Source organism: Girardinichthys multiradiatus, chromosome 23 (assembly GCF_021462225.1).
Source record: "Girardinichthys multiradiatus isolate DD_20200921_A chromosome 23, DD_fGirMul_XY1, whole genome shotgun sequence".
Taxonomy (NCBI): domain Eukaryota; kingdom Metazoa; phylum Chordata; class Actinopteri; order Cyprinodontiformes; family Goodeidae; genus Girardinichthys; species Girardinichthys multiradiatus.
In genome coordinates this window covers 7,221,109-7,236,711 of record NC_061815.1, presented here as the reverse complement: position 1 = coordinate 7,236,711, position 15,603 = coordinate 7,221,109, and positions in this window count along the sequence as shown.

The window sequence follows — 15,603 nt, the reverse complement described above, 5'->3', positions numbered from 1 at the left end:
TTGTTTGCCGAGTAGAAATGCTTCAAGTCATACAAGGTCACCATGACTCAATATTTATTTTGAAGATGTCTATAACTCAAGAAACATCTATATAAGAGTTTGAAAGATCTGCTAAATTCTATCCTCATTTGTTACCTGATACCTGAATGAATAGGTGTAAATACAATTGGTAACTAGCAGACACTTATGAACACAAACCTAAAGTCTTTCAAGCATTATTATTGTATTGTTGTTGTCACCAGGTAAAGTCATTCATGGACAGAACAGAGAAGAAATGTTTATTGTAACAATGTAATTTATTAAAATAATTATGAATAAAAACATTCTTTACCATAAAATCAACATTATCAACAAGTGTTAAACTTTAATAGAATGTGAGGAGACAATGAAGCTGGAAATGGAGCTGGAGAGATCACTAGGAGCTGTCCAGAAACTGGATGCTAGAGTTGCCCTCTACAATCCTGCATGAAACAATAAAGAAGCCATTTTATTGTAAACCGCTGTGTCTCACGTTTATATGAACAATCCTAGTTACGACATGGATTTCTTATTTACAATGAACATAAAAACTGGTATCACTGATTATTAATAGACCCTTGATTTCAATATTGTTCTCAGTAATTGCACTTAAACCATCTTCAGAGATGCAGATTCAAGCTGACAAGCTACTAAATATGCTACTTCCTGATAGTAGAGACAGACAGTGTTGCAGCACAACAGCATTCAGGAACATGTGATTATCATACAATATAACTAACTCTGTCCATAACAATATACAGTGAAGAAGTAGTTTTTAAATACAGCTACCTGTAATTTAGTCACAAAGACTTTTATCTCACTGAAACCAACTATACACATCAAAAATAGGTAGGGTGAGTGATCTTCAACTTCTGCTGAAGCCTGGGTCTGATGCAGGCCTTTGCATCACTGAAACCACTGTAGTAAATCTAAGCAGGCCCATTTTTAAATGACTGACTTCATATATGGCGTTTTAAGGTAAAATGTCTCATCTAAAAACATCCCAAAGCATCATTTAAAACCAGACCTCTAGATTTTTTAAACAAAATATAACTTGCTTCACTCACCCACACCTAGCTGGCCAGCCAGCTGGCGGCGCCACATCTTTTTAGTAAAAATACACACAGGATATCTGTAGGACAAATGTCCTACAGATATCCTTGATCAATACTTTAGTTAATGCTATATCCGCATGAATATACAAGCTTGGTATGATACTAACACACGGTGGCCAGGAAATACACTGTACATGTGCTTTTGCTGTATTTTATTGAACTTTACAACAATCTCATTTAGAAAAGGGGACACCGGTTCTTGGAAACCAGTCCTTTGACTATCCATTTAAACAATACAGGTCCTTCTCAAAATATTAGCATATTGTGATAAAGTTCATTATTTTCCATAATGTCATAATGAAAATTTAACATTCATATATTTTAGATTCATTGCACACTAACTGAAATATTTCAGGTCTTTTATTGTCTTAATACGGATGATTTTGGCATACAGCTCATGAAAACCCAAAATTCCTATCTCACAAAATTAGCATATCATTAAAAGGGTCTCTAAACGAGCTATGAACCTAATCATCTGAATCAACGAGTTAACTCTAAACACCTGCAAAAGATTCCTGAGGCCTTTAAAACTCCCAGCCTGGTTCATCACTCAAAACCCAAATCATGGGTAAGACTGCTGACCTGACTGCTGTCCAGAAGGCCACTATTGACACCCTCACGCAAGAGGGTAAGACACAGAAATACATTTCTGAACGAATAGGCTGTTCCCAGAGTGCTGTATCAAGGCACCTCAGTGGGAAGTCTGTGGGAAGGAAAAAGTGTGGCAGAAAACGCTGCACAACAAGAAGAGGTGACCGGACCCTGAGGAAGATTGTGGAGAAGGGCCGATTCCAGACCTTGGGGGACCTGCGGAAGCAGTGGACTGAGTCTGGAGTAGAAACATCCAGAGCCACCGTACACAGGCGTGTGCAGGAAATGGGCTACAGGTGCCGCATTCCCCAGGTCAAGCCACTTTTGAACCAGAAACAGCAGCAGAAGCGCCTGACCTGGGCTACAGAGAAGCAGCACTGGACTGTTGCTCAGTGGTCCAAAGTACTTTTTTCGGATAAAAGCAAATTCTGCATGTCATTCGGAAATCAAGGTGCCAGAGTCTGGAGGAAGACTGGGGAGAAGGAAATGCCAAAATGCCAGAAGTCCAGTGTCAAGTACCCACAGTCAGTGATGGTCTGGGGTGCCGTGTCAGCTGCTGGTGTTGGTCCACTGTGTTTTATCAAGGGCAGGGTCAATGCAGCTAGCTTTCAGGAGATTTTGGAGCACTTCATGCTTCCATCTGCTGAAAAGCTTTATGGAGATGAAGATTTCATTTTTCAGTACGACTTGGCACCTGCTCACAGTGCCAAAACCACTGGTAAATGGTTTACTGACCATGGTATCACTGTGCTCAATTGGCCTGCCAACTCTCCTGACCTGAACCCCATAGACAATCTGTGGAATATTGTGAAGAGAACGTTGAGAGACTCAAGACCCAACACTCTGGATGAGCTAAAGGCTGCTGTCGAAGCATCCTGGGCCTCCATAAGACCTCAGTAGTGCCACTGGCTGATTGCCTCCATGCCATGCCGCATTGAAGCAGTCATTTCTGCCAGAGGATTCCCGACCAAGTATTGAGTGCATAACTGTACATGATTATTTGAAGGTTGATGTTTTTTGTATTCAAAACAACTTTTCTTTTATTGGTTGGATGAAATATGCAAATTTTGTGAGATAGGAATTTTGGGTTTTCATGAGCTGTATGCCAAAATCATCCGTATTAAGACAATAAAAGACCTGAAATATTTCAGTTAGTGTGCAATGAATCTAAAATATATTAATGTTACATTTTCATCATGACATTATGGAAAATAATGAACTTTATCACAATATGCTAATATTTTGAGAAGGACCTGTACAGCTCTCAGTGAGAGCTGGTGGTTTTATTTTAATGCCTCTAGCGGCAGAGCCAAATATTACAAGATCAAACGCTTAAGAAAATAAGCCTCTGAAAATAATTCTTTTCTAAATTGCCTTTCAGGGCAGAACAGAAAAAACAAACTTAAAAATATATGAATCTTGATTTTTTTTTTTTTTTCACTTGCCTTTCAAGGGCAGAACCAAACAAAGCAAAAAAAAAAAAAGGGAAAAACTCAGAAATACTATAATTTAGTTTTTATTTCATTTGCCTTTCAGGGCTTCCGTACCTAAGGGTGGCACAACCAGATATTAGGTTTAGGGGGTAACAAGTTTTCATATATGGTCAGGTTGGTTTGGATAGTTTTATTCTTTTAATAAGCATTATTATTGAACCACACAGCAGCACTATACCTAAAGAAAATCTGTAATATCACTAGAATGCTTTGACAGCAAACCTGTGGCCACCGCAGCTGCCAGCTTCCATTATCTCAGCACTTTCTGATGTCAAACCATTCATTATTTTTTGCTTGAGGGTCACTGCATCTGATGACAAGGTCAATATCCTGGACCTGAGGAGGGGTCTCTGAGGAAGCCGGCATATGAGTGTGACTCTGTGTGGGTCTAAGTCAGAGCTTGTTGAATTTTCCATGTCATATGTTTTAAACCTGCAGCAGTGGAGGTGATGTTCATGAATCTTCTCTATGAGGTTTGGATGAAGAAGGTGAAACAAAAATTTGGAGTAAGTTTTTGGAAGAGAAAGAAATTAAATGCTTGGTGTTCCTGGAAAGATCCTCTGAAAAATACTAACTGGTAGATATTTTCTGCCTCTACACAAGTAGCTTCAGTGCTTCTGATGTTTTAGATGAGATTGTTTGGGTTTAATTGATTTAATAAAAATCGCTTTGAAATGCTAACACCGACAGCCCTACTATCCCTAATGCATGACTGCATGGCAGGACGCTTACAGACATTCGTTCAGTAAACAAATCTTACTTAAACATATCTTCAGAGGTGCTCAGCGGCACCTCTGATTGGACAGAAATGCAGATTCTGAGTAAAATCTATAACATCCCACGTGAGGTATCCTAGACGATAACAATTGCAGCATGAAACAATAGACCTTTTTGTCTGATGTGCACATTTCTAACTTCATGTTAACCATGCTAATACCATCAGCATAGTAAAACATGGTGGTGTTCTTAGAAATGTAGGCAGGTTCAAAACTGTGACCCACTTGGATCATTTAAATATAAAAGTCTTGTGCAACAGATATTATGTATTAACGTATTTGAAAAATACGTTAATACGTCTCCACAACGAGAGGAGCCAGTTGAGGTGGCTCGGGCATCTATACCGGATGCCTCCTGGACGCATTCCTCGGGAGGTGTTCCAGGCACGTCCCACCGGGAAGAGGCCCAGGGGACAGCCCAGGACACGCTGGATGGACTATGTCTCTCGGCTGGCCTGGGAACGTCTTGGGCTCCCCCCGGAAGAGCTGGAGGAAGTGTCTGGGGAGAGGGACGTCTGGGCGTCTCTGCTGAGTCTGCTGCCCCCGCGATCCGGTCCCGGATAAAGCGGAAGACGACGAGTACAAGTACGTATTTGAAAAATAGATAAATACTATTATTATTTTCAGTATAACAAATACTTGTGTATTTTTCTAGATTTTAAACCAAGTAAGGCCAGGTTTTGTGTTTTCAGTGTTTCAGAATAAATACAAAATGTTTATCACGTAACCATCACAAATTTGGTTGTTTTAGAGCAAAGGAGTGTCAGAAACTGGCAGAACCATTCATTCTAACCAATTCTTATTTTTTATGTATAGTGGATTATAAATAAATTGCCCCTCCTGTCATTATGACAATTATTTTTATGAAATTTTAACCAATTAGAAGCCAATTTAGCAATTGTTATCTTTTTTTTTTTCATAAAAAAAAAAAAAAAAAAAAAAAGATTTTTTATAATCCCCTATAATGAAAGTGGACCCTCTCCTTTGGATGGGGAATTATTTGAGTCTAAAGGTGCCAACGATGGGCAGTAATGTTAATTCTGATCAGTTCTTATATTTTGTAAATTTGCAAATAGTTAGATTTCCAGTAAATGACAAAATATCTTCCTCTACTGGAAAACAATAAAACATGAAACTTTAAGCAGACTGAAACAAAAAGAAATTAAATAAAATCAGTTATAAATTTAAATAAAATTGCAATTGTAGTGCATTCAAAGAATGCCTATTAAAATCAAGTCAATGGCACAGAAAACATAGAAGGGCAACAATGCAGTTAAAGCTAATAAACACAACTAAAGCTAAGCAAAAATAAAATTAAAAAATAAGAAAATAAATTACTGCAACCTTTTTGCAATGGGGCTCCCTGATTTTGCTGAGGTCACTAGAATGACCGTTTGACTGTCAGAAGGAGAAGAATCATCAAAATTAAAATTCCTTACAAGAATCTAAAAAAGAACCCATAAGGTCAGAAAACAAACCGGAAAAAAGATTTTTTTCAAAACGTATTTCTCCAAATTGAATTGTTGATTAACTAGTCTTAAGAAAGCAATATACCCTGACACACTATCGATGCCAAATTTGCAGACTAGAGACTGGAGCCACAGGACATCTGTCTAGATGTCCCAGAGGTTGACTGTTAGGTCAGTCAACCCCAGTGCGGAGGACGCAGCGAGAACATTGCCTGAAAGGATCCTTTGGAGAGACACAAAGAAGACACTAAGAGTTGTAGAAAAGGCCCTCTTACCAGTCATTACTGCCGCCAACTGAGTTTGAAACAACTAGACACTGGCAGAGGCAGACAGTAAATGAAAAGCAATATGCTTGCTTCTCTCGGCAGGTCTAAGATTATTTAATTTCAGCAACTTTTCTTCCTCTGCTGGACTATGGTGACTTGTTGTGTATGAATTATTAAGAGCAGAATCTAAATCAAATACGTCTGCCACTCCGCATTATGTTTAATTACTGATTGTGGACATTGTGTCCACTATTGTCATTTGTACACCGCTGCTGGCTTTTCTTCTCCATCTGTCCATAGATATTCACATTGGCTACTTTTTGTGTAAAAGTGTATTCTGGGACTGCTTCCCTCCTACTTGATGGCTATTATGACATAGCCTCTCCGTCATCATGGACTGCAGTCTCGCTTTCTCTGACCTGACGATTGCCAGGACATGCAGCATGAACAGAAGGAACCAGTGGCAAGAAATGGAAACTCGAGAGCTTAAATACAGGGAGAAATGAGGAGAAAGGCATGGCAAGCAGGTGAGTGTAATCAGGTAAGAATGAGGAGGGTGAGAGCTGAGGGCGAGAGAGAATAATAGACACAGGAACTGGACAGAGATACAAAGGGATACTGGGAAAACTCTAACAAAGAAACTTAAATGTATAAGAACAAAAAAAAAACTAGCTAAGTAAACAAAGGAATGAATTAAAATGGCAACACTAAGGGAATATAAACAACAGGGAAAGGAAGAAACAGAGACAAGAAACAAACTCAAACACCTAACACAAATGAACCATGACATTGTCTAGTTAAATTAAACTACTGGTTTGTTAAGTGGTTTCAGAGAACTTGAGCTCAAACATGTTTTCATCCCTAAAGTTGTATGTGTGTATGCATGTCATGGTGTTCTGCATCGTCATCACTGCAGCCATCCCTGCACAGCAGAGCTCATTTATAAAAGAACCAACCAGCCTAGATTCACTGCATGCCTGCGTGTGTGTGTGTGTGTGTGTGTGTGTGTGTGTGTGTGTGTCCCACCATCCCAGATTTACAGCACATCCCCTCATTCATCATGTGAGATACAGAGGGATCAGGAGGGGAAATGAAAGAGAGACAGATAGTGCAGTCTCAGTCTCTCTTAACAGCATGGAACACGTAACTAATTTAGTAATTTTCATATGCAACTGGAGTCCACCGTCTGTGGTTATTGTGTTACAGTTTTATCCAGAAGCTCATGAGGTTCTAATATTCAATAAGACGTTGACTATGTGTGCAGTGCATTGAGTTCCATCAGTATTGATCTACAGTACAATAAACTATTCACTTTACTGTCTGTTCTAACTCAAGCATTGTGTGATATAAATTTGGTTATCTGTACTGGACCAGTACTATTCCTTATGTACCACAATGGACATCCACAAGAAGTCAGGACATTTTTCTTAATAATATTCCTCCTGAGTTACATTTGTTTGTATAAATTACAAAAAGTTTTGTCAGGTTGTTTATTTTGGGGAAATTTTATTTTTTCTGTTTTTTTCATATGCAATTTAAACTGAATAAACTGTGTCACTTTCTTGGTGTCATTAACTCCCACTCAGAATGTACTTTTCAGCAAGATACCAATACAATATAATTTTTGTTTTTAATTTTCTTTTAATTCCCTAAAATGTCATGTTTTATTGTTTTGCACCTGGTGCTGCATGTCATTATTGCAACAATTTACATGAGAGAGTGGAAATGGAGGGGAATGGAAGGGGAACAAATCTGAAACTTTTGATGAAGTTTTTATGTCAGCACAAAAATAAAAAAGAATCTGAATCTATGTTTCTGCCAGTTTTTACAGTCCCACATGTAAAATAAAATTCAATTAGCATAAAAAAGTTACTTTTGTGTTTTTATTGAAATAAGGGAGTTAAAGCTTTTTTATTCACAATGCAGTATAACAGACTGCATCCAATCCATGCAAAAAAAAAAAAAAAAAACAACTAAAAGGGGACAAAGATGTCAACAAGAATTGGAATAAAAAAAACAAAAACCATGGCACAAAAAGTAAACACAAGGCAGCCAACAGTGTAGCTGAAAGCTGCTTAAAAGTTATTGTGTTATTTTTGGAACGCCAGACTCTTCATCAATGCATAACACTATGGCCACCAATGGCAAAATAAGTGATAATGGTCTGAAGCTCCAATTTGTTATAAAAGAGCAAAAGATACACATGGTGATTTATCTAGTGAGGAGATAGTGTGGACAAATGTTCAAGATAAAAAGCTTCAAGACTGAACAATCCGGCACCCTATACAGGGATTTAAAAGCATCCTGTGGTGAGCTTTGTATGTTTGTAATTTACATGAAAAAAACAAACTGTTATTCAAAACCAAATATTCTGTACTAAGGTTTTTATATTAGGGAGTGACAGTCATTGTGCAAGTCTCAGTTTTCTCCACATAATCAGTCTGTGTTTTAATTATCAGGGTTTAACATCACTGAATAATGCTGCCGTCAAACCATTACTATGAGGACACATTCTGTCACACTACTCAAACTCTTATCAGTCAGTTAGTTTTCTCAATACTCATAAACACATATGCATAAACCACTATACATGTGGTTTATGCCTAAAGAGTCACAAAGGGACATAAAAATGGTCAGATGGTATCTGCCGTCAAGCATGTTCTCTTATATTTGGCTCTGAAACAGAAAAATCTAATGCTGCCACAGTGAATTATTTGCAAAAGAGTGCATTTTCTCACACTCAGACACCCAACAAACGTTAGGTAAAAAAACTGGAGATCAGTCCTCCCTAGATGTGTTTATTACCTTGATGCTCAACATATTTCCTCCACAAATTATCTTGCTATCTTGCTTATCTCGCCATGTACTTTTTCTGTGTGACCAATATGGTGCCAGACATCCATTCAACCTATTCCTGTTGAGAAGTTCAACATGAATTCTGTGTTCAGTTCTGTGATAACCTTGAGAGATTTCCAGACAGTGCCATTAAAGATGCTTTGTCATCATCTATATACAGTAAAGCCTTCCTGTTTTAGTTGGTGTGGCTCAAAGGGTAATTTAGTTTCTGAAAATGGTGTTTTAGAATTGCTTATCTTCTTTGAGAAACAATACAGTTCTGTACTTAAACCTTTTTTTCGGTAAATTGGTTTTTATTTCTGATGGTATCTGTCTTCTACAGAATAGAGCCGTTTGGACATTGGAAAAAGGAGAGGCAAATAAGGAAAATGCGTTTTCTTTTTTCATTTTGTGGCACTAGTGTGTGCATCGAGGACTGTGGCCTCCGTACATGGGTCGCACGCTTTACCCCTGTGTCACCGCCACGCCCAGAAAAATGCTGTTTGTGGAATGTTTTTGTTATAGGGTGCATATTTAATAACAAAACCAGAATCTAATCTTTTCTAAGATGAAGGTACGGGGAAAAAAATGCATGAATTAACCTGAATGAAGAATGACAAAATGAGCTAAGAAAGATAAAAGGCCAAAACAATAGCAAAGAGCTAGATCTTCACTTTTTCAAATATCATGACGTATTTACTGTTTGTATAATTGTGATGAAGTCAGTAGATTTTTTTCGCAACACTTTTAGGTTACGTCTGGGCACCGGGAGGCTGGCACTCTGTCCATCCTGGAGAAGTTCAGGACAGCTGTTCAGTTCTGAATGCTGACTCAGAAAGGCCTGATTGTAAGTTAAAGCTGATCACTTGTTCACCCAGCAAGACATGATGCGGAGGTTTACTCTAATAGAAGGAGTAGAAGGAGTTTCACCTGAGCTACAGGTAAAGTTAAATGGCCTGGCCGTGATGGAAAACAGTAGGAATCATCTCTGTGAGCTTCTAGCTGGATTAATCATGATGTAAAAAATATCTGGTCCTTTAGTTCAGTCAAAATAAAAGTTACTAAACTTCTTCGGATCATAACATTCCATCTCACTGCTGCAGCCAGTCCTATAGTCCAGTTCTACATGTAGAAAGAATAAATTGTTGCTGAATACGCCAGGGAAAATATCTACAGGTGCCACTAGGACATAGTAGAAAGTGTAAAAGTAAGCCTCTGGCTTCTTTTTCGTATCTTCTGTGCTGATTCTAAACACACAGCTCTGTGTTGTTTAAAGGTGCAGTATGAGAAATAAAAATCATAGAAATGAATCAAGGTGTACTATTAACTAGTTAACTTGTTTATTTTTCAGAATAACACACGTGATATTATAGAAACAAATTAAGCAAGGATACAGGATTACTCAAGGCAATATATTCATACCATATGTAAACAGTTATTAATAGCTGTAATATTAATACTAATAACAAAACAAAAGATGACAGTCCAAGAAAGGTCCAGGATGAGGCTCTATGTTATGTTTCAAACACCACAACTTAACACTCATTTCTCTCAAAGTGTTTAATAGTTAGAACTTAACTCATGGCTCACATGTTCAGTGGAGAACAACAGACTGTGCCGTAAATGTTTCATTTATTATTTTTGGCAGGCCAAACGTCTTCAGAAGTGGAATGAAGGGCTGAAAAGATTAAAACAGAACAGGTTCATGAAAGAAGGAAAAGCTTTTGTGAAATGTTTGGGAAGCTTTGAGCATAATTTAATTAAATAAATATGTGTTTAGGATCTCAGCCTTTGGCTATGTTTTATATAAATCAACTTTAGACCAGTTTCCTTTTTTAAAATGTAAGAAATTAAGACCATCAAGCCTCAGGAGTGAAACATTTGGATGAAAGTGTAATGTTTAAAAAGGTCATTTACATAGATGAGAAACAAAGCACATTTATTTGGCCCATAGTAAACAAGTTTAAGAATACATTTTGTCTGCAAAAATTTAGATTAGTTTTTTTATTTTTATATATATATATATATACAACAAAATGTGTCATTATCTGCTTTAGCATAATGTTTTTTAATCAATCCTAAACTCTGTTTCTCCTTCATTCAGCATCTAACAAAAAATAAAAACCCTATAAAATTATTATAAACCTTCTTTGTTTAATTCACAATAACTTACATTTAAGCCTAGACAGAGAATGTTTCAAGACCCTAAAAACGCCCCTGTACACGACTGTGATAAGAAACTGTCATGTGAAAGCCAATTTCTCTTTTTCATAATAATTTGAGAATGTTAAAAATTCAACTTTTGGAATAGATGATTGTTCTGTCTGTTTTTACAGCACTTGTAACACATTTAACTGAGCCAAAACAAAGGAAGAAATGGGACTCAGATACAGAACTCTTGTTTTGATCTCTATCATAATATGAAGTCTTTACTAACAAGCAAAGGGGGGAAAAGGTGCTGCAGACCTGAAAAATCAAAACATGTTTTACTTTTTTACAAGGTGTTGAGACAAACACTCACACACACGCACACACACACTCAATAATGTGGACAAGACTACAGAACACTGAGTACAATAAAGGAACTGATGACAAGTGAACAATCAGTGTACAGCTATCAACAACTGAAGCCAGGTGAGAGAGAGCAGAAAGTGAGAAAAGACAGTGCTAACTCTAGCTTTCATTTAAGATATCTATGTCATTCCCTAAAACTATAAATTGTTCTGATTAAAGTTTTCAGTGCTGTAAAACATATTTCAATCCTGAAAAGACTCACAATAAAAACACAAAGATACCGATTAGAGAAGTTAAATAGCAGATGTTTATTTCTTAGGTGCTCCAACCCTGGAGGAAGACATGAATGCTATGGATGACATGAGCTTGAATGAATGATTTAGGATTAGGATTAGAGATGTCTTCCTCCCTGGGATCCGATAGTGGTGATGGAGTGGAGGCCGATAACAAGGGAGTTGGAAGGAGGTAGGAAGCCAGATAGTGGCGATGGGTTAGTTCACAGGCCTTCGGAGGGTCGAAGCTCGGTGGGAGAGCAGGGAGATCCATGGTTGGAGGTCCTTAAAAGCGAGGCCTTGAAGGGTGATTGGCTGAGGAGGAATGCAGACTTGACGCTGATTGGTTGGAGCGGAGACGCATTAGGAATAAAAGGAAATACAAAGCAACCTGCCCCTTTGTGAAAGAGTAATTGGCACCTAAACCCCCAGAAGCTCTGTATGAGAACTGGCAATGAGGAAAATGTAAAGGAATTTAGCCCACTTTTCTTTGTTGCAGAATTATTTTAATTCAGTCACATAGCTGGGTTTCTGAGTGTGAATAGCCTAATGAAGGTCATACTACAGCATCTTAATCAAATTTAAGCCCAGACTTTGAGTAGGCCACTCAAAAAGTCTTATTTGTTTAGTTTGCTGGTGTGTTTCAGGTGATTCTTCTTCTGCATAAACCAAGTGCACTTGAGCTTAAGGTTAGAAACTAAAGAGCAGACTTTCATCTTCTGGATTTTCAGGTATAGTTAAAAATTTATATTTCCATCAATTATGGCACCACCGGAGATATGCACCAAGCCCCCCTTGACCCTGCCAGGACAAGCCGGTGTAGACGATGGATGGCTGTTGGTTTTATGCTGGATGTAACAGTATTTCAAAATGTTCTTAGATAATGGGTCTCACTGTTGTACACAGTCCCCAAAAGTGACTTTTTCAGATATGCCATGATGGTTTGAATAGCTTCTTTCCTTATTAGATGAAATTGTTATTAAAATATAACTGTTATAAGATATAGTTAAGTTTGACAAAAAAGAACAAAGGTTTAAGGGTGGAATTACTTTTTCAGAGTATTGTACATGGGCTTTTTGAAACCAATTTGCGCTTCTAAACAAGGTTGCTCTAAATTTGGGTTTAATTTTTTTTCTTAACTGTCAAATGTCAGTGTTTGACAGTTAATTAAGGAAAATTGTCCTTCAGTCAGCTGCTGAATCAGAAGTTTTAAATATTATGTCAATTTCAGTGTCATTTGGACCACAACACCCAATTGCTGATGTCAATCAGCAAAACTGTAACTTAAGGTTAGTATTCACCCTCTGAAACCTTGTAAAATATTACAGAGAAACTATGAAGGGAAAACATTAAAGAGAACCATTTTAAATGTTCATGTATCTTATTACTTTGGATCAGCTTTGATGGTGCTGGTTTAACATTGCTCTTGGTTGGGGGGGTTGGTTTTCCTGCAAATTTTACTGACGGCAGTGGTCTTAGAATAACAGCAGGTTCAAATTTAGTATGGTCCAATTTACTTGGATTCTTGCATACTTAAGATTCAATGTAACTATGTGATTATAGGTAAGACTGTTTATAAACAGGTTTTGTCCCCCACAACCTTTTTATTTTTACCTCTTCTTTGGGGTTTCAAGTCTTATTGAGTGTCACGTTGTGACATTTTGGACTTTCTTTGTGGTTTTTGGTTTGTGTCTTTTTATTGTTAGTTAATCCCTTTGCCCATGTTTAGTCTATGCAGTAGTTTCACCTGTTCCTTCTGTCTCCCTGCCTCCTTGTCTCACCTGTTCTCTCTTCCTTTGATTACCTGCCCTTAGTATATTAGTTAGTCTGGTTCATGTGTTGATTACTGGTTCCTTGTCTCTCAACTCGGGTCTCTACCCTTGACTGCCATGTGTTCCATGTTCCTGCAGAGCTAGGAGATGTAAGTTTTGGACTTTGACTCTGGTTAACTCCTGCAGTGATTTCTGTTATGTTTTGGATACCTCTGAATAAAGCTGAAGATCATTCAACATGCGGCTGCCCAGTTCTTTCCTGCACTTTGGTCCAACAACAAATATTAATGCGACATCGAGGGGCTTTAGACCTCATACCCTACCACATTTCACAGTGTGATTTCACCTGTTCATTCTATTGTTTTATATGAAATCCTCTGTCACACACTATTTTCTTTAAAGAAGCAGCAAAGATTAATATACACTACCGGTCAAAGATTTTATAATGCTTTTCCCAATTATTGGTTATTCTCTATGTTTATGAGTATTTCCATTGTAAGTAGACTCTCACTGAAGGCATCAAAATTGTGAATGAACAATTAAGGAATTATGTAGCAAACAAAAAACTGTAAAATAATATGTTCTTTATTTTAGATTCCTTATAGTAGCTACCTTTTGCTGTGATGACTGAAATATTAATCTTTGGCCGACTCTTTGGAAAACCATGTCAGGTGACCACCACATGAAACCCATGGAGACAATGCCAAGGGAGCAAAGCAGTCATCAAAGCAAAGGCCAGCTATTTTGAAGAATCTGAAATATAAAAATGTTTAGTTATTTCACACATTTGTTTACTATTTGATTCCATGTGTGTGCATTCATATTTTTGTTGCCTTTGGTGAGAATCAACAATTTAAATAGTCATGAAAATAGAGACACCCATTAAGTGAGAAAGTGTATCTGAAACGTTTGACCAGTAGTGTACACCTACTTATAATCTTTAGAATGACAGTGAACAGGCCATAGTCCCACCAACTAAATATTACTTAGGTTGTTCAAAGTTTTCTGTACTTTAAAATACTATTTCTGGACTTGTTTGTCTTTTAAGTGATACTGGGAAAAACTAATAATGCCTTAGGGAACCACCTTCTGTAAGCTCCATGTATCAGAGTGTGGGTCGGACACGTTCTTACCTCCATGCACATAGCTGTCATTCCCTTTCTTTCTGTTCCATTTAGTTGCACACAGGGACATATTTTTTCAGCCCCCTCTGAACAGTGACAGGTGTGCATGCGTCTGAAAGACATACTGCAGGTATTGTGCTTCGTTGCATTATTGATTGACTGATTCCCTGAGGCGTTTGGTACACACTGACCGTGCTGACTTTTTAACTTCTCTCATACAGCACTAACAAACACATACTCATGTATGTAGTGGTTCTAGGATGACGTAGGATTTTAGAGAAAGATCCTGTGTGTTTTAAGGTAAATAATTAGCATTCTAATAAGTAATATATTATTATTATTAGGCCTGGGCATAGTGTAGAGATTATTGGCATTCTTTTAAAATGATCCCCACTTCAAAATGAAGAATAGTAATCAAATAGTGTTTTTGAAAGTTTTTAATGACCCAAGTGAGAAAAAAAAAACCAAACATCACATTTGAACTGTTATTTACTGTAGTTCTTGAAGAGAGAAAACAATCCCAAAGAAGCAAAAATCAGCATGGGTTCTCTGCCCAAAGCAGAGTATGAGAATCTCTTTTAGACAGCATTTCTGTCAATGTTGTTTTTCTGAAAAAAGAAGACACCTTTTCCTCTAAAATACTTTGGTAATCTTTCAGTTTAATTATTTCTTTTATGTTTTATGTAATACCAGGAAAACCAATGATGTCCCACACCATAAGTGAATGCCCACCATGGTTTAAGAGGCATTCTGATGACTCTGTTTAAGCTCTGTTCATTGTTTTGGCCCATATTGCCGAAGTACATCATCATAAGTTTTCAAATTTAAGAAAATTGTTTTCACACTCATTGCTTGTTGATTATTATTTATTAAAATAAGGTAAAGGCATCCTGCTCACGAGCAAGAGGCATTGATAGAGAATTGGCTTTTCAGCCTCTTTGACAAAACGCGTTTCTCTTTATTCTGCATCTTGCTGTTCATCAGTAATTACTTGAGGTGGTTATGTCCCATGCACATGTGAGCATTTAATTATGAAGCCAGAGTTGCAGAACCGCAGGAAGCATGTTGTGGAACAGCACAGTTAATATAAAGAATGAAAATTTGTGTTGGGCATTTCCTTGTCCAGAGGATAAAATGTGTCTAGCCACTCACCACACACTACTCCACTATGTCACAAGGTTCAGAGATCTGTCCTGTTTTTGTTCTCTTCAGCTTGCACCGTCCAACATGTGTTAAAAGCTAGACCTGTCACTCTGCACCAAGGGGGTCCTGGTCCTCGCGCCAAATCATCTGGCCAGTTGGTCATACTGAGTGTCTGTAATCATTACATCAAACCCTGAAGCTGTAAACCCAACTAA